A 20,772-nucleotide genomic window follows, 5' to 3' on the forward strand; every position below is an offset into this window, starting at 1 on the left:
AGATTTTTTGCTCCAATATGCATAATTTTACACTTGTTTATATTGAATTGCATTTGCCATTTTTCCACCCATTCACTCAGTTTGGAGAGGTCTTTTTGGAGCTCTTCGCAATCCCTTTTTGTTTTAACAACCCTGAACAATTTAGTGTCGTCAGCAAACTTGGCCACTTCACTGCTCACTCCTAATTCTAGGTCATTAATGAACAAGTTGAAAAGTACAGGTCCCAATACCGATCCCTGAGGGACTCCACTTTCTACAGCCCTCCATTGGGAGAACTGTCCGTTTATTCCTACTCTCTGCTTTCTGCTTCTTAACCAATTCCTTATCCACAAGAGGACCTCTCCTCTTATTCCATGACTGCTAAGCTTCCTCGGAAGCCTTTGGTGAGGTACCTTGTCAAATGCTTTTTGAAAGTCTAAGTACACTAAGTCCACTGGATCACTTCTATCTATATGCTTGTTGACACTCTCAAAGAATTCTAATAGGTTACTGAGACACGACTTTCCCTTGCAGAAGCCATGGCTCTGCTTCAGCAAGGCTTGTTCTTCTATGTGCTTAGTTAATCTAGCTTTAATCATACTTTCTACCAGTTTTCCAGGGACAGAAGTTAAGCTAACTGGCCTGTAATTTCCGGGATCCCCTCTGGATCCCTTTTTGAAGATTGGCGTTACATTTGCCACTTTCCAGTCCTCAGGCACGGAGGAGGACCCGAGGGACAAGTTACATATTTTAGTTAGCAGATCAGCAATTTCACCTTTGAGTTCTCTGAGAACTCTCGGGTGGATGCCATCCCGGCCCGGTGATTTGTCAGTTTTCATATTGTCCATTAAGCCTAGAACTTCCTCTCTCGTTACCACTATTTGTCTTAGTTCCTCAGAATCCCTTCCTGCAAATGTTAGTTCAGGTTCAGGGATCTGCCCCATATCTTCCACTGTGAAGACAGATGCAAAGAATTCATTTAGCTTCTCTGCAATCTCCTTATCGTTCTTTAGTACACCTTTGACTCCCTTATCATCCAAGGGTCCAATTGTCTCCCTAGATGGTCTCCTGCTTTGAATGTATTTATAGAATTTTTTGTTGTTGGTTTTTATGTTCTTAGCAATGTGCTCCTCAAATTCTTTTTTAGCATCCCTTATTGTCTTCTTGCATTTCTTTTGCCAGAGTTTGTGTTCTTTTTTATTTTCTTCATTCGGACAAGACTTCCATTTTCTGAAGGAAGACTTTTTGCCTCTAAGAGCTTCCTTGACTTTGCTCGTTAACCATGCTGGCATCTTCTTGGCCCTGGCGGTACCTTTTCTGATCTGCGGTATGCACTTCAGTTGAGCTTCTAATATAGTGTTTTTAAACAACTTCCAAGCATTTTCGAGTGATGTGACCCTCTGGATTTTGTTTTTCAGCTTTCTTTTTACCAATCCCCTCATTTTTGTGAAGTTTCCTCTTTTGAAGTCAAATGTGACCGTGTTGGATTTTCTTGGCAATTGGCCAGTTACATGTATGTTTAATTTAATAGCACTGTGGTCACTGCTCCCAATCGGTTCAACAACACTTACATCTCGCACCAGGTCCCGGTCCCCACTGAGGATTAAGTCCAGGGTTGCCGTCCCTCTGGTCGGTTCCATGACCAACTGATCTAGGGAATAGTCATTTAGAATATCTAGAAACTTTGCTTCTTTGTCATGACTGGAACACATATGCAGCCAGTCTATGTCCGGGTAGTTGAAGTCACCCATTACTACCACATTTCCTAGTTTGGATGCTTTCTCAATTTCATATCTCATCTCAAGGTCTCCCTGAGCATTTTGATCAGGGGGACGATAGATCGTCCCCAGTATTAAGTCCCTCCTGGGGCACGGTATCACCACCCACAACGATTCTGTGGAGGAGTCTGCCTCTTTTGGGGTTTCGAGCTTGCTGGATTCAATGCCTTCTTTCACGTATAGAGCGACTCCGCCACCAATACGTCCTTCCCTGTCCTTCCGATATAGTTTATATCCAGGGATAACCGTATCCCACTGGTTTTCTCCATTCCACCAGGTCTCCGTTATGCTCATTATATCAATGCTCTCCTCTAAGACCAAGCACTCCAGTTCTCCCATCTTGGTTCGCAGGCTCCTAGCATTAGCGTACAGGCACTTGTTAGCAGTGTCTCTCTTCAAGTGTCTTTGGCACTTGTGGTTAGGCCTGTGGTAATTTTGCTCTTCTGAATTGATATCCTGTGCCCCTGCTCTCACAATGCCTACTTCTAGGCCTACCCCTTTTAAAATTTGATCATTTCTTTGGTTTTTATCCCAGGGGGGAGGTTTATTCCAAACCGGACCTTTCTCAGCTCCTGTCGGGTTTCCCCCCTCAGTCAGTTTAAAAGCTGCTTTGCTACCTTTTTAATTTTAAGTGCCAGCAGTCTGGTTCCATTCTGGTTCAAGTGGAGCCCGTCCCTTTTGTACAGGCCCGGCTTGTCCCAAAATGTTCCCCAGTGCCTAACAAATCTGAACCCTTCCACCCGACACCATCGTCTCATCCACGCATTGAGACTGCGAAGCTGGGCCTGTCTGTCTGGTCCTGCGCGTGGAACTGGTAGCATTTCAGAGAAAGCCACCTTGGAGGTCCTGGCTTTCAGCATCCTACCTAGCAACCTAAATTTTGCTTCCAGGACCTCACGGCTGCATTTCCCCATGTCATTGGTGCCAACGTGCACCACGACCACTGACTCCTTCCCAGCACTGTCTACCAAACTATCTAAACGACGGGCGATATCCGCAACCTTCGCACCAGGCAGGCAAAACACCTTGTGGTCTACACGCCCATCACACACCCCACTGTCTATGTTCCTAATGATCGAATCACCCACTACAAGGATCCCTCCACCCCCTGGAGATATATCCTCGGCACGAGAGGATAGCTGCTCATCCCCCAAGGAATGGGTCCCTTCTAAGGGATCCTTTCCCTCTTCCTCAGCTGGATGCTCTCCTTCCCTGAGACCATCGTTCTCCATGATAGCAGGAGAGCTATCATCGTTGGAGTGGGACACAGCTATAACGTCCCTGAAGGCCTCCTCCACACACCTCTCTGCCTCTCTCAGCTTTTCCAGGTCCGCCACTTTGGCCTCAAGGAAATGAAGTCGTTCCCGGTGAGCCAGGAGCTCATTGCACCGAGAGCACACCCACGACTTCTGTCCAACAGGCAGATAGTCGTACATGCTGCAGGCGGTGCAAATCACTGGAAAGCCCCCACACCCCTGCTGGCTTCTTACCTGCATAGTTTTGTTTAAGGTTTATTACGTCAGTGGGTTGGAGACTGCGGTTTAGTTGAGGTCAGGGAACAGACAGGCAGAGTGGGGGGGCCTGGCCTCCTCGCCCTGCTGCCGAACTCGCCCTGCTGCCGAACTCGCTCTGCTGCTTAACTCGCCTTGACGCTTTGTCAGCTTGGGCCTTGACGCTTCTTCAGCTGGGGCTCCCTCTAGCTCGTGGAGCAGGCTCCCTCGCTAGGGTGCTCTGACTTTATATGTGTGGCTGGTTCCTCCCAGCTACTGCTGCCAGCCAATGATGTGTTACTTGAGGCTGATGGCTATCAGCTGGGGCTTAACTCTTTAGTATTCTCTCAGGCTTCCTTCCTTCCTGAGCGAGGGGCGGGGCTGTTTAAGCTTTTGGCTGCTTTTAATCTAATCAAGGGGCTGCGCCTTCCAGGCAAGTCTTTTGTGTTTGTTGTTTTCCCACCTAGAACAGCCTGACCTTTCTTTAACCTAGGGAAACAGAGCTTGTGGTTGTGTTTCAGGAAGGCTGAAGCTGCCCTTTTTAGCAAGGACTGAGCTGACTCTCTCCCTGTATGTGTCGGTGGAGTTTCCTTTCCCCCCTTCTCTCCGACTGGAATTTAGCCTTGTTTACAGTGTCCCCTGAAGCTTTCCTGCTAGGGTGGTGTTGAAAATTAGCTTTCTATGGGCTTCCTTCTCCTAGGATCTGTCTCCTAAGATATAGGTTCTTTCAGGATTTGGCTCCTAGCTCAGGGTGACCTTGGGCTGCCCTTATTACTTATTGCTCTGAGCTGTTTTACTTCAATTAAATAATGGAATAAATGGGAGCTACTTACCCTCTTTTCGCTCTGCTGCTTAACTCGCCTTGACGCTTTGTCAGCTGGGGCCTTGACGCTTCGTCAGCTGGGGCTCCCTCTAGCTCGTGGAGCAGCAAGGTTCCATGGGCATCGGCTTATTTTATTAATTTTATTATTGCATTTATATCCCAAATTTTCTCCAAGGAGTTTAAGGTGGCGTACATGCTTCTTCTTCACTCCATTTTGTCCTCACAACAACCTTGTGAGGTAGGTTGGGCTAAGAGAGAAGTAGTGGCCCAAGGTAACCAGTGAGCTTCATCTGAACTGTGGTCTCCCAGAGGTCTTAGTCTGATACTCTAGCCACTACACCACATTGGCTCTCATGTAATGCCAGCAGTGTGCCACCAGTGGTAGAACCTGAAAGGGGGCATGTCAGGGGCATGTTGGAGTGGACTGTAGGAGGCCTTGAATCCACAGGATCCAAAGCTTTCTCATTCTTCCAGCATGTCCCTGAAAAGGGCAGTAAAACATGCCAGCCCTGGAACTGGCAAAGTGAGTTTCCCTCCCATTAATATCGATGGGAGGAAAAATTTTAAAAATGCAGAATGGGGTGGGAGGGACTAAAATAGCCACTGCTCCACCTGTTGTCCTGGCCAGAAATCAGCCAGGCTTAAGAGGTTGCTTAAGAGATCCCCTCTGCCACTGGATCTCATTACCATCACTACCTTAGAATTGCTTAGTTTATTTCTTAGCTTATTGGACACTTCATAACAGAAAGGTTTCTGGGAAAATAAGAAAAAAAATGAATAGATCATTTTACAATGCAATGTAATATAATGCACAAATAAAATATAACAAGATAAAAACAAATCAATTAAAAGCAGGGAGCAGAGGAATAAAAAAACCCCACAAAGCTAAAACAATACCCATAGAATTATAGAATTTGAGCTGGAAGGGATCTTGGAATCCAGTCTAGTCAAATCTTCTGCTAAACACAGGATCTGTCATGCAGGATACAACTAGAGCAATCTTAACAGATGCTGTCTGACCTCTGCTTGAAGCTCCCTTATCCTGGGAGAAAGCGAAACATATTCAAGAAACAAATCCTTTCCTGACACCTTTACAGCTTTCTTGGTCACCGTTCAGGCAGCTGCCTTATACTGAATCAGACCATTGGTCCATCTAGTTCAGTATCATCTACACCGACTAGCAGTGGCTCTCCAGGATTTTAAATGGAAATCTCTCCCAGCTCTACCTGCAGATGCCAGGGATCGAACCTGGGACCTCCTGCATGCGAGGCAAATGCTCTGCCACTGAGCTACAGTCATTTCTGGCAGAACCTTTCCCTTCAAAACTCTTATCGCCATCTTCTGCTCCAGTGACTGAGCCTCTGCCTGGGTCCACTGCATCATCATCGGTGTGGCCACTTGCACCATTAGAATGGGTGTTGAATTTGTGTCTGTCTCCTAAAAGAGGCAGAAGCTTTTGCTGAACCTATGAGCCATCAGTTTGCTTTACCCCATATTTCCACACATTTCCACAAAGAGCTGGGTAAAATATGACACCAAAGCATACAAGAATATGTAAGATATACGGTTTATACCACAGATGGTGACCAAACCACTCCATCTCAGAACAAATCATAACACATATTAGTAGGGTTACCAGGTCTCTGGTTTTCGGCTGGAGTCTCTGGTTTTTGGGGGGGCCCTCCAGCTCTCCAGCTAGTGCCCCTTAATCTCCAGACTCTCAGCTTCAATTTAAAAAAAAAAAAAGTTTCTAGGTGGTCTGGTTCCCAAGATATACACAAAAACGTCAAACGCCGCCCCCCCCGTGCAACTGTTAAATCTGTTTTACAGATGTTTAGAACAGCTCCTAGCTCTAACTACAACTCCCATCAGCCCAATCCAGTGGCCATGCTGGCTGGGGCTGATGGGAGTTGTAGTTTAAAAAAGTAACTTGTTCAAGCTCTGGCTCTAACCCCGCCCTTTCAGGATTGTAGCCAATAAATGAAGTCAGGTTATTTAGGCATGCCTAAACTTAATTTCAACGTCAGAAAATGGAGGCTTTCAGATTTTGCAGTTTGTGTAAGTAATATGGATTAAAGTTTTTTGGGCTATGAAATATGAAAGTATTTAATCCAATACTCCATTAGGACTTACTTTTGAGTAGACATGGTTAGGATTATATGGGGTGTATTTTTACACACCTCTCTCTGTGTGTGTCCTTTCCAACAACCCTGTGAGGTAGGGTTGGTGATTGGAAACCAAGGCACCTCACAATAAGAAACAAATCACTTTAAAAACCAATAACCATAAAACAAGCATAAACAGTTGCAAAACAGCTTAAACTGGCATGATTCTGAATTTTGGGTTGAGTGAATGAAGTTTATTTATTTATTTTTATTTATTTATTATTTGATTTATATTTCACCCTTCCTCCCAGTAGGAGCTCAGGGCGGCAAACAAAAGCACTAAAAACACTTTAAAAATCATAAAAACAGACTTTAAAATATATTAAAACAAAACATCTTTAAAAACATTTTTAAAAGCTTTAAAAACATTTTTTTTAAAAGAAAAGGTTTAAAAACATATTAAAAAGCAATTCTAACACAGACACAGACTGGGATAAGGTCTCAACTTAAAAGGCTTGTTAAAAGAACAAGTTCCTTATCACTTCAGAGTACAGTTTTCCCTGGTTAAGTAAGCCCCATTGAATACATTGGGACTTGCTTCTGAGTAAACAAACATGGGATTGCACTATAAATATCTTTACAGGTTGTATAAATAATAAACATATTTGATAGTCATGCTGATATAAATATTTTGTCATACTGTGTCCCAATAAGTATCCGATTTCACACTATGGTTGTACAATACTTCCTTTACATTTTAAGTATGCCTTGGGGTGGTCATGGTTCTCCATTGTTTTCATCCTGAGGGGCAGATAGGCTGAGAGATGGTGAGTAGCCCATGGTCATCCACTACAGTTTATAGCTCATTTCCATTTTGAAAAATTATTTAAAACAATTTACATGCAGGCAAAATTTATTAAGTGGATTCACACAATACGTTTAAAGCACATCCAACTCGCATTTAAAGCGCACAATGTCCCCAAAAGAATCCTGGGAAGTGTTGTTTCCCCCTCACAGTTATAGTTCTCACCACTCTTAACAAACTGCAGTTCCCATGATTCTGTGGTGGGATTTATGTGCTTTAAATGGGTGTTGAATGTGCTTTAAATGAATGGTGTGGATCTGCCCTAGGTATGATGTGCATTCAAGAGTGAATTGAAAAGAACAATTTTAAAAGATACTTCTTACTCTTACTCATTTCTCAGACCTCTTTCTGAAGTGAAGGGTCAAATCTGTAAAGAAGTTTGGAGCAGCCACGTTAAAAGATAAGGGCAGGGCATACCAGGCAGGGGGTTGCCAACCCTGCTTGGATATGGATGTCTTTGTAGAGGAACCCTAGTCAAGGTTTACCAACAGCACAATCCAAACTATATCTACTAGAAGTCAGTCTTGCTAAGTTCTATGGGGCTTAATCCCTTAGTAAGTGTGTTTAGAATTGCAGCCTTCAGGAGCATCCATCTTTACTCCCCAAAGCTCCCATCTAACATCTCCACAACACTAAGCTCCTTTGTCCCTACAGTGACCTTCTGATGCCTGGCCTGGTGGCACGTAACCCTACTTGCTGAAAGCAAGTAGGCTAGATTAAATGTTCGCTACCCAGGCTCCATCTTTTAGCTAAGATTTCTATCTTAATTTCCAATCAGATTTTTTTTTAATTGTATGCTCCAAGCAACTATGATTGATGCTTAATGTATCATGCTTAATGACATCACTAGGGCCTGCCCCGTGACATCACTAGGGCCCGCCCCATGACATCACTAGGGCCCACCCCTCAAATCTCAGGTTTTGGGTTGCTTCTGACCTGGCAACCCTACATATTAGGCATGAGAAAAGCCCAGCAGAACTCTATTTTATAAGGCTGTCAATGGCTACTGGCTGTTCTACCTCCACACTTGAAGGCAGTATGCTTTGGAATACCAGTTGCTGCTGGGAACCGCAGGTGGGGAGTGTGTTATTGCACTCGGTTCTGCTTGTGGGCTTCTCATAGGCATCTGGTTAGCCGCTGTAAGAAAGGATGTTGGACTAGGTGGGCCATTGGCCTGATCCAACAGGGCTCTTATGCTCTATATGTTCAACTGGCCCAGGGCCTGGTCTCTAGAGCTCCTGAGCTTTGTGTAAAACCTGGACTGGAACTGCTTGAGACTCTGGTGAACTGGGATCCATAAAACAGACTGGATTCCCTTAACATTACACCATATTGCTGTGACTATACTGATGAGCAGTCATACTCTCTCCACACAGAAAACAGGATAAGCGAATATATGTAGAAGATAGCTAGCAAAGAATTATATAGCTATGCTTATCATTACTTCACAGTCCCAATTAAGATTTAGTTAAACAGAATGCAATTACATTGTCATGGATAAAAGGGATACCAGTAATTAAAAATGAATTTTTGCCCTTAGGAATGGTTATTATTTCCAGCTGTTTTCCTTTTCTATCCTTGATCCTTTTTTTAATGATGTGAGGCTAAGCTTTTTCAGAACATGGACTGGTTGATTACAAAGAAGACCTAACTTGTTGGGGGGTTTTAGGAGGAGAAAATGATTACCCATAATGTCAACTTTGTCCTCTGCCTCTCCCCTAAATATTATATGAGAACGTGTTGGAAAGCTTCCCCTCATCTCCCAGATGCCTGGGTTTGTAGTCCTACAGAAGCAATTCAGGAATCTTAGCAGTTACCTAAGGAAAGCTAAGGATCTCCTACTTCTGAGATGCTAAAGAAAAGTTGGGTAAGCACGTGCCAGGGATACCTTAGGAGTGAATGCAAAGGGATGGATAGGTCTCTCCCAGGTCACATGTACATCATACATTTACAGCACTGTTATAACTCTTTAACAGTCATGGCTTCCCCCCAAGAATCCTGGTAACTGTAGTTTGTCACAGAGCTACAGTTCCCAGTACCTTTAACGAACTACAGTTCCCAGAATGCTTTTGGGGAAAGCCATGACTAAGTGGTATAAAAGTGCTCTAAATGTATAGTGTGAATGTGACCCTTGTGGCTGGAGAAAGTAGAGCATTTGACCTTTTTCAGGCTCTTCCATCTCTTTTGGCCAGTTCCTGTTCTAACCCAGGTTATAAGTAGCTACCCACGTTGTCTGGTTCAACAGGTTCACAGCCTCCCCCTTACAGAATACGCCTAATGTAAGTTGATGTGTGAGGTGGATGTTCCACATGGAGGCCCATAAATACCCAGTTAGTGCAATTCATTTCCTGCAAAAAGGAAAAGAAAGATCATGCATACATTCATATGGGCCTCTTTATGGTACACATGCTTCAGTGCATTTTGTTCCTCCACTCTGTGAAGGGAATCACTGGCAGAATATATTGAAAGGTAGGGGCTTTAGCTCAGAGGAAGAGCACGTGCTTTGCATTCGAAAGGTCCCAGGTTCAACCCCCAGCATCTCCAGGTAAGACTCCTGTGTGAGATCCTGGACAGCTACTGCCACTCAGCTAGGTGGATTGATGGCCTGACTCAGGGTGAAACAGCTTCCTAAGTGAGTGAACCAGCATTTTATGATTCTATCATTATTGTTGTTGAATTGGAGCAATAGAGTGCAAGTATTCTCCCCCTTGGAAAATTCACACACTTGTGTTACATCATGAATTATCAAGAGTAAATTGCCGCCAATGACAAGTTTCACATTTGAGCTGATGTGTGATGATATGAAGGCTCCGTGATGGCCACTTTGCACATGTAAACCACAACTTGATGATGTAGCCATAGAGAAACAGGCATTTGTATGTGAGCTCACCCTAAGATTTTGTTCCATTATACTAATCAGTTAGAGGCAAACTGATGAAGAAAACCCTAAAATTATGTTATGCAGCCAGTATTCAAAAAAAAAGCAGCATAATCCTAATATCTGCTCCCCCAAACATTTCCCTGCATATTTTGATTGCGCAAAATGTTTGACACTGGGCAGAGAATACCCTATATATCCCAACCACATCTAAAGTATATCAGTAACTCTGCAACAACCTGCAATTTCAAGAATACATCGATTTAAAACATGGAGAAAGGCAATTACTTTGGGATCAAAGTTTAGAAAATGATGCATGACTTTTTTTAAAAAAAAATATTATTATAGCATCCATGGTACATAGCAAATACCATGTCACAATTGCTGATGATCCTACTTTTACAAAAGTAAATGAGGTAAATTCATTTCTTCATGTTGGAAGCGGGGCCAGAGCAACTCCTGTTTGGGTTCTTTTGTTTGTATTCCAGAAGGAAGATAGAGTGAGGGTCCTCCAGCTGGCTAGGCTTGCCTACCTTGACCTGTGCTCTTTTCTACCAAACTTCCTTCCGTTGTCAACTGATATGCTCAGGGAAGCTGACCTACTCCTCCTTCCTTTGTCTTCTTCTTCAACTGTCCGAGGAGAGAGGTGACATCTCTGTCTTTGTTCTCTCTCCTGAGCCACGAGGGCAATACCCAAGACTGGGCATTGCACCTCCAACTTAGTTAGAACTAGGTATGCCTTTCCTATCTACTATGTATTTCTATAAATAAAGGAGCTTTTCGTATGTCATAAGTCTCAGTGATCTAAAGGGTAAATGCCTGCTACTTAGGTAAATACACACACTGGCACACACGCTGCTCAGACCGCTGAGGATCTCTGCATTATACAGCCACAAGAGTGGCTGTATACTATAGCCAGTGTGGATTTTTCACATTCTGCAATGTTAAATTGAAAATACCCCCCTTGCCATTCTGATGCTTCCCATAAGCTCATTTCAAAACAAAACCTTACAAAACTTATAGCCCTGAACTCAGAAACACTTGCTTAACAACCCTATCAATTTTCATGGCTATAAACAAAACAGTCAGAAAGAATCGAGAGTTCAAAGTCTAAAGAGAGAAAGAGAAAACCCAGAGCCCTTTTGGACTTTTTTCTCTGAGTACTCATAATCTGTTGAAATTCATTAAAAATCAGCCATATTCACAGAGTGCCTGTAATCTTGTTACTGACCTTGTCCCATACTCTGACCTTCATCTTCTGCACTTTAAAAATTAAAAAATGCCTGGCTGATTTTTAATTAATTTAAGAAATTTTGCATTGAACTGAATGATAATCTCGGGCATGCTCAGTAAGAACCAACTGTCAGCATTCTAAAAACCAGACTCACAGCTGCTTGGCTTGGGTAATCAAGGGGCCACACCCACACCAGACTTTGATTTCATGTAAGACAGTCATGGCTTCCCTCAGAGAATCCTGGGAAGTGTAGTTTGTGAAGAGAGCTTTGGCTATGGAGCGGTAAATAAATGTAATAAATAAATAAAGGGTGCTGAGAGGAGACTCCTATTCCCCTGAGAGAGCTCCAGTGACCAGAGTGGTTTAACAGTCAGCCATTCCGACTGAAGCTCTGTGAGTGGAACAGGGCATCTCCTAGCAGCTGTCAGCACCCTTCACTAACTACACTTCCTAGGATTCTTTGAGAGAAGCCATGACTGTCCAAAGTGAAATAAAGACCTGTTGTGGATCCAATCAATCAAAACTTCTTCCTCCTCCGCTACTGACTGCAACTCCTTACAGTCCAAATCTGCCAGCTGCCCATCCACTTTCTGGATCTCTTTAGCCACCCCAGTCTGGGTGCTCTGCAGCTGGACTCCCGGGTCACTCTGGACCCCTTGTAGTGGCTGATCAGGCAGGGCTCTCACCTCCTCACAGGGCTCGCCCCTCCAAAAGTGCTTCCCAATATCTCCCTCATTCGTTGCCAGTGCTTCTGACGGTCTCTTTGTCTTTGCTTCCGTTCCTCTTGGCACTCATGTAGCCTTTGCTCCCAGTCCAATTGCCTCTGCTGCTGGTCCTCTTGTCTATACTGATGGAACATCAATCTCATGTGTTCCAGGAGGGTTGCTGTTATCCTCTCCATCTTGACTCAGGCACACCTTGCTCCCAATGCTTCTCCCAGGAAACTCAATCCAACTTCTAACACCAGTATTGTGCGCCTCCCCCAATTTCTGAGAGGTGAGATTTCAGGGGTCCCTGCGCCCATCCAGGGTTTGGTTTCCTTTGGGAAGAAGGTCAGCAGAGACTGCGATGTCTTTATGAAATATGGTTTGTTTATTTACACACATTCCAACCTGAGCTCAAGGATGGAGGGGTTCAATCCATCAGCAGTCCAATATCCAGCTTTTCCATCTGGGTGCAGGGGCATCCTATAGCCATGATGCAGAGGGATAGCCTCTCTGTGTGCCTGCAGCCCCAGCCATTCTCTAGAACACTCTGAGACAGCCAGCACACCTCTGCTAGCTCCCAGGAGAGGGGGGGGATCCTCTCCTGAAGAGTTTCAATAACAAAAGGATCTTCCTGGCCCATTTCATCAGTTGCTGGGGCAACTAAAAGGCCCATCATCTTACCTGGCCACTCCATTTGATTAACAAAGGAGATTCATCTGGCTAGCAGAGCCAGCCCCCAGGGCATAGGATTCCAAATCAGAGGCTGAAAAGGTGACCCATAGAAATCATCCATTCCAACCCCCCCATGCTCATAACAATATTCTAACAAAATTCTAGGTGTGCTCTATGTTTTTAATTGACTGTGCCCACCTTGCCTTAAATGAAGTGGTTTAAACATAGCAGGCTGAAAACAGGCATCCTCTCTTTTCCAACAGCTAGAGTCATTGCTTAAATAGGAACATATTGTAATCAGTCTGATTTTACATCAAACTGCGGTTTCAGATTCAACTGTTAATGCACCCAAAATAGAAATAGAACATAACCTCCAATTTGAAACACAAAAGGCTGTCTTCACCATCATATCACACTGACCAATAAAAAGGCTTTGAAATTAATAAAAAATAAATTTGACACAGATTTCTAGGATGAATAACGAGGGAAATAAAATTTTCTAGTTTAGATTCTCTGTGGAAACATTAGCAGCAAAGTAAGAAGAACACCAACAAATATGCAAAAATGTAATTCTCCATCTTTGGAGATGGCAGGTGTTGCCACCACTCACCATATGCTCAGAGGCACATGTTACCAAATTCTTCCAAGCTACACAGAAAGTGGATTGGATTGTGAAAGACCAACCCAAATTGTGTCTGCATTTTGACAGATTTGTAGGGCAGCCCAATATCTGAAAGAGGAGGTCAGATCTCCTGCTCCCCTGTTGCAATCATTATAGCTGCCCAATTTCTCTGCTTTTTAACGTTTGATAGAAATATCTGTGGGCTATAGGTACATTCTTAAACTGTGGTTTTTTGCCTTTTAGTGAATATATATACATATTTCCATAACACTTCACAGGGTCAGATTGCTTACACAATCCTGTGAGTTTAGGGGACAATGATTACACTTGTACTGAAGACATTTTCTTTTTCAACAGGCATTTTAAGTAAATTCTGATTTTTGAGTTTTGTTGATTTTAATTGTTTTTTTATCTTTATTGTATTGCTGAGTTACTTGTACACTGCTTAGAGACTGCTGTAATTAAACAGTATATAAATTGTTTAAATAAATAAAATATTTTTAGTTACAAGCCATCCATTTGTAAACATGAATCAAAGGACATCAGCCAGTCCCACTCAGCAGAAACTGGCAGTTCTTCAACACTCCTAAAAGCATTCTTGGAAATGACCTGGAGGTTGAGTATCAGAATATTAGATCTACATTTTTAATATATATATAATAACAATTGTACACACCACGTGATAGTTGATAGACACGTTACACTTTCCTGTTGACACCACTTGTGTCATTGTTATCCATCTCCAGGCAAATGTTTCGGCTTCCTCAAGCAACATGCCACAATAGAACTTTTCCCTGTCTTCATTAAAATTGATCTGTGTAACTGTTGCTACAATTTATTCTAAAAATCCAGGAATCTCTCATCAAATGAAAGAAGCTGGTTAGTTTCACCTCACATATTGTTAGTTGACAATGTTGCTGGTAACTCATATTACAAAATGTAATTGTAAATCTGGGGTATTAATTTATTAAGATGATGTTCTTCCAAGAAATTGTTAGCAGATTAAATAAGATAAGCTTTGCGCAAAGCCAACAGTTAGGTCACATTCACATAATACATTTATTCCATTATTATTCCATGTTAAACAGTCATGGCTTCCTCCAAAGAATTGTAGGAAGTGTAGTTTGTGAATGGTGCTGAGAGTTGTTAGGAGACTCCTATTCTCCTCACAGAGCTAGTGAGTGGTTTAACAGTCAGTTCCTCTTCCCAGAAAACTCTGGGAACTGTAGCTCTGTGAGGGGAGTTAGGGTCTCCAATTCTCAGCACCCTTCACAAACTACACTTCCCATGACTGTGTAAAGTGGAATAGTAGTGGAATAAATGGGCTTATCCAAATGGAGCGGGATAATCCACGGTTTCCATATTCGGTTTGTCATCTGATAGTCCTCACTTTGCCTTTTAGTTCGCTCTTTCCCAATTAAAAAAAAATGCTTTTTTGCACCTGCACCTGCACCCGCAGCGGTAAGACTGCTACATTCTTTTCACTTTTTCCAAGCTCCGCCTCTAAAACCTCCCCCTATCAACCAATTGGTCAGTAAAAAAATTACATATGCTCCTCTCCCCCTTTGCAAGGAAGGACAATATGGCTGTAAAGGAGTTCTTGCCTCTGAAGGAAAGGCTGCTGGTCGGTTTCACACCTGCCTTCCCATGGAGAATGAAATTGACAAAGCTTTCCAGAGCAGGTTTGAAACCGACCACAAGCCCTTTTTCTGTTTTCATTTGTGATATTACACTTAAACCAATGTACGCTTTTCTGATTTGAAGCAAAACCCCCAGCAAGTACAATGAAATTGACAAGGCTTTGGGAGGCAGGCTGAAACCGACCATTCCCCCTTTCTGTTTGCTGTGCATTGCAGATCTCACCCAGAGCGGCCACCCAGTTTGCAGGCTGGCAAAAAATAAAATGCATCTGCGCAGTAGTTCCAGACACCCCCACACACACCCCACCATTGCGATGATTGGTTCAATTTTCCCGGGCTTATTCTCGCACATGCGCAAAAGTGCAGATACGTGATTAGCTGGAATGAGGAGAAGGGGCAAGGGGAAATGCCCAAGAACCGCCCATCAGCTTTAAAATCCACAGTATTGCATCCTAACTCCTGAAGGCACAGCGGATGATTCCCGATTTTAAACAGCAAATTGCATTTTTGCCAGTATTGCAAGGAGCGGATTTAACCCACGAAAATGCGTAACAGCGTGAGACATCATTTGGACGACCGAAAAATAATGAACACACATAGCGGGCGTGTCACACATTTTGCAGTCATCTGGATGAGCCCAATGTATGGTGTGAATGTGGTCTGTGTCAACCAAGATCACAGCTTAAAGAACTTTTAAAAGACTAACACCCATATAAAATATGGCAATATATAGTGAATGACTATATTCAGATGTAACACTAAACTATAGTTTAATTTATGATAAACTATAGTTGAGCATTACATGAATGAACTTTGGGATCATCAGCTGCCTCCTCCCTTCTTCTCAGGAGCAGTCATGAAGAGATCAGATGCTTTCATTTCCATTTTTTACTAACTGCGGTTTAGTGTTATGTCTGAACCAGGACAAACTGTGCTTAGTCTTAACTTAGCTTTTTACTAAAACAAGCCAACTTCAAACTGTGGGATATGTGAACTGATCCCACTGAAAATCATTGTATTTGAGGTGAGGCAGTGGAGGCTGGTGGGTCCAATGTCAGTGGGGCAGTGAATCCAGGTTTTAGTCCAAGCTTTCAAGGAGTTGTCTAACATGCTGCACAGTGGACAGCTCCTTGAAAGTTTGAACTAAAACTCAGAGCAGATTCACTGCCCCAGTGACATCAGAGCCACTAACCTCCACTGAGGTGAGATGATTTGGTATGAAAGATCTACCTGGTGTTTGAATTGTGATGATTTATTCATAGACACATGCCACCATTGGATGCCATAGTCATCAAATGTGTGAACTGCATGTGTGAACCAGTCCTAAGTACTAGATTTGGATGGCTGACTGACACAACTACAAACCATACTACACTAGCTCCCAGTCCAGGAAATTCTACCAGGAATGAGTATAGCATGGACAGCTAGGCAACACTACCATACTGTAGAACAGGAACTTCCTGTGTAATCAGTATGCCAGATTCTTCTTTTTGATAGGCTGATGTAAATCTTGTGTAATCCTAGTAAATTCATTTACTTGTTTACCTACTGAATTCAGAAATGTACACTGAGAGAAGGCGTAGGTAGCAGACTCTCTAAATGATGTACCTTTTATTTAAATATTTACCTTGTTCAAATTTGACTTAAAATCTATAAGCAATTAGATATCATACTGGCTATCTTTTTTCTTCTTTTTTTGGCAAAGCGCTTCCCTTAATTTCTTATTCAGATGACAAGTTCCAGTTCTAAAATAATTCTAGTCACACCAGGCATCAAAGGTCTAAGAGGGGAGGGGGAGTTAAATGCCTTAATATCTTTGAGATTTGCAAAGATATTTGAGGATTTGCAATGGGATTCAGTGTAAGACGAAGAAAGAGTTTTTGTAAGCAACTCTAACTTTTGGCAATGACTCAAAGGGAAATATGCATCCAAGTGCACAGAGATTATTTAGATGTGAGCCCCCAATAATCATTGTGATTCAGTGTTTGCCTTTCTCTTTTGTGTGTCTTGGGTTAAAGCTAGTTCTGATGAAAAAAACACAAACATTTCTCCCTCTCTTTTGTAGCTGGTAAATGAATTTTAGCAGTACAAGTCCCAATGTAAGAAGAAAATGCTTGGGTTAATTACCAGACATCAAATGAGATTTAACTAAAGGCCAGAACTATAAAGCGTATTTGACATTCGGAGGTGCTATATACACATATGCTAGTCGCTAGAGGAAAAGAAGCAGGGCAGAAGGGGGAAACCTTCATGCAAAGCTAAGGACAAGAGTAACAAACAGCCTTAACTTCCCCTACCAATTTCAAAGTCATCATTTAGGTGGCAGGACCATGAGACAGACAAGGACAGACAAGGTCTATCTCACAGCTACAAGCCTTATTTGCCTGGCATTCATCACCATTCAAATGGTCACATTCATTTCAAACCAAGAAGTAATGCTCAAACTCCACCGGGACAACAGTTATCCCAATTGCCATATGATGATTTTGTTGCATGTTAAAGTATCTTTAGGGCATTGCCTTTAAGTTGTGAGCTTGTTTACCTTGCTGCTACCTTCTTGCAAAACTCCTCTTATTTAATTCGCTGATGAGCTGTTGGAAGATTACCTTAAATTTTTTTAAAAAACAATTATATGTAAAATTTATACCCCGGCATTAAAAAAGCATCTTCCCCACAACCCAAAAGGGGGGGGATCACTTGTGGGTTTGTTTTCTGGGGTGGGGTCCCAGCTAATGCAACAGTGAATTCTTTTTTCAAAAAACAAAACACAAACTCCAATCCAGGGAAGCAAATTTCTGACCACCCAAATGTGCCTAAGATGAAAAATATCGCAAGAAATTCCCAACTGATTCTTGTGTTTGCTGTACTTTTTTGTTCTGGCTAACAGAAATCCCCCATGGGGATTCCCAAATAAAAACTGATCCTGGTAAGCAGCCTTAACAACATTTCCTCTGATACCACACACACACACACATGCATGCACACAGAGGAGTTTGTTGTGGGACATTTTACTACCATGACATATATCTAAATTTGGCTTGGGGTAAGAAAAGGTCTTCCCTGGAAAAAAAAAATGTCTCTGTGCTGGATTGCAGGAAATGTGCAAGCTGGATAGACCACTATTGTCTCTGAATAGGACGTTGAGATGGGACCACACAGTTATTGTCAGAACAGGCCCCAAATTAGGCAAATTTGTCTTAAGTGAGGATATCCAAGGCTAAATTTAATGTGCAGGAAAAGGGAATAATGATGGGAAACTTCCAAAGCTTACTATACCGAAAGTATAGGCACAACTCTATAGAACATCTCCAATTTTGTACAGTAAGTCTAGCCACAATCAACAAGCTCTTTTGATCTCATATACGTGTTGTCTTCAAATCCTTCTTGATCAGGTTTTATGATCTGTAGCACAGCTCACTGAATTTTTAAATCATAGCTGTAGTCATTCAGATTTTGGGGGAGAGGAGGAGATCATGAATTACCACAACCGTAGAAGAAGAAAAACATGCAGAAGAAAAACCATCTAAGAACAGAAAGTGAGATAGGAAGAGAACTGGTGAGAAGAATATTAGCAACTGTAGAAAATGTATCAGAGAGATAATGGAGGACAACAGAATAGGGCACTTAGATGTAGTAATGTTTGTTAGTAATTATAGCAACAGACAGTTCAACTCTGTTCACCCTCTGTAGAGGGTGAAAATCAAAGAGGTCTAGGGAGCAACAACAAGAGAGAAAGTCAAGCCAGTGGGAATTAGGGATGGAGGAGAAATTCAATTCAGTTGGCATTCAAAGGCAAAGTTAACAAATTTTCATTTTTCCAAAATATGCAATGCAGTTCTCCAGTGAAAATAACACAAAATGCATTATATTAGGGGAAATTGCTAAAAACTGCATACAAAAATGTGTATATTAAAATAAATATGCACTAAAATGCTGACAAATTTTCATGAGGAATTTTTTTAAATAATAAAATTGCTGTGGAGAACTGAATTTAAGACTGAAAAATATGTGAAACTGAAGGAACCACAATTGATAGATTCATCCATCCCTAATGGAAATAAATACCATATTGCAGGAGTTTGGAAGAAATGGTAGGACAAGTGGCAATAATCAGCAAGGATGATCCACATGCACAAGCAGGTTTTCATGAGTTATGATGCAGACATAAAATGTTTTTAGATGTTTTTAATTTTAAAAAATGTTTTAAACATTTTTATTGCATTTTTAATGTATTGCTTTATTACGTTTTTGTTTGCCACCACTGGCTGTTTGGGAGGAAGAGCAGGATATAAATTTAGAATAGTAGAGTTGGAAGGGGCCTATAAGGCCATCAAGTCCAACCCTGCTCAATGCAGGAATCCAAGTAATGACTAAGTGACTCTGGTGGGATTTAATTAATCTGGTGGGATTTAATAAATCAATAAAAACTATCTCTGGATGCACATCAGCATCTGCTCTTCAGCTGGGTCCTAGAGAAGTGGTGGGATGAGCTTTTTGATGCAGAGGATCTTCTCCACCCAGAGATATTGTTGTGCATGGCTAGAGATGGATCAGATGTTTGCAATGGATGGATGTGTATTATGGCAGGTCAGTACAACTGTTATTAAAACAAGTAAAAAAAATACTTGGGGGGGGGCAGCCCATTCAGAACAGTAACCAGCAAGTTTTGTTTCCTGGGAAGGGCCAGGTTTTTGTTCTGGCCCACTCCCCATTTTGTCATTGTGGACCACATTCCACTTCATCTTACAGGCACTCTTTCTAAAGCTGTGAACGAAAGCCTTCATTGCCTAGCTCCTAAATATACTATAATGGGATAGGGTTATTCTGGCAGGTTTTCTGGGCAAAGCTATAAACTGTTCCTCTTGCACAGAGTACGCAGAAGCTTCTTCTGCAACGCACAAAGACAGGTTCCTACAGCAAGGCCAGGGGAGGACCTTGTCAAAGGCTGAAGAAAGTTGTTTATTTCAGTCAAATTTTAAATATGGAATATCTGCTTACATGAAGCCTTGGAGGGATGAAGGGGGAGAGAGGGAAGATGTGGTAGAAGCACTCTACATTCTGTTGTATAAAGTAACATAATATATAAAAAAACAAGTTATTTACTGGGGACACAGTTGAGTAATTTTGCACCCTTGTATCAGGACCCAGCCCACCCTTCTTTTTTCCTGACTACTCTTATGATGGAAAAGTCAGTGACGTTTTACCTTTTGCATTAGAATAGGTAAAAATAACATTTTCTACATTTTCACTCAGTGGCTCCTAGACATTTTGTGCCACATGCAATCGCATCCCTCCCTGTCATTGATGGCCAACCACCATGCAACATGCACAACCGGATATAGAAACAGATACAGTGCACGAAAGACAGAAAAATAAAAAATTGGGGGGGGGGGTAAACATACAAAGTTCAGTTATTTCTGCAAATATCCATCCATGTAGGGCAACCATCAGTTTCAGCAGAATCTCCACAGGCATGTTTATTTAATGGAAATAAGCTACTTGAGACATTTAGGATCACCCATCATTGCAGCAGAATTTCTGTTGGCATATTCCATGGACAAAGAACTATTCCAAGAAATGAATAACTGAAATGAAATTACTACATGTAGCCAAGTTAGATTTTGACCTCTAAGAGCACAATCCTATAAGAACCTGTTCAGAAGAACGTCCCAGTGAGGTTAACAGGATGTACTTGTAAGAAAGTAGGGCTAAGATCATAGCCTTAAATTGCAATTCTGTACATACTTACCTGGGAGTAGGTCACCTTAAATTCAATAGGGCTTTTTTATTTGTTTCTAGAAACATTAACCTTTAATAATAATAATTTTTACAGGGGTATCAAAGCAATTTACAAACATATACAAAGAGCTAAAAATAGTTTTCAAAATAGTACAAAAACAACTGAAGATACGTTTAAAAACAATACAACATGAATACCTAAGGCATAGACCTTTTCATCCATCTGGAAAATCTTGTCAA

At 42.0% G+C, this 20,772-nt stretch overlaps 1 non-coding gene across 1 annotated transcript; it reads right to left on the reverse strand.

Moving 5' to 3' along the window:
- Positions 1 to 5,297: 5,297 nt before the first annotated feature.
- On the reverse strand, positions 5,298 to 5,366 carry TRNAA-CGC (transfer RNA alanine (anticodon CGC)). Its single transcript has one exon. It is a non-coding gene; the product is annotated as a tRNA-Ala (tRNA).
- Between the last annotated feature and the right edge of the window lie 15,406 nt (positions 5,367 to 20,772).

Source organism: Rhineura floridana, chromosome 2, assembly GCF_030035675.1.
Source record: "Rhineura floridana isolate rRhiFlo1 chromosome 2, rRhiFlo1.hap2, whole genome shotgun sequence".
Taxonomy (NCBI): domain Eukaryota; kingdom Metazoa; phylum Chordata; class Lepidosauria; order Squamata; family Rhineuridae; genus Rhineura; species Rhineura floridana.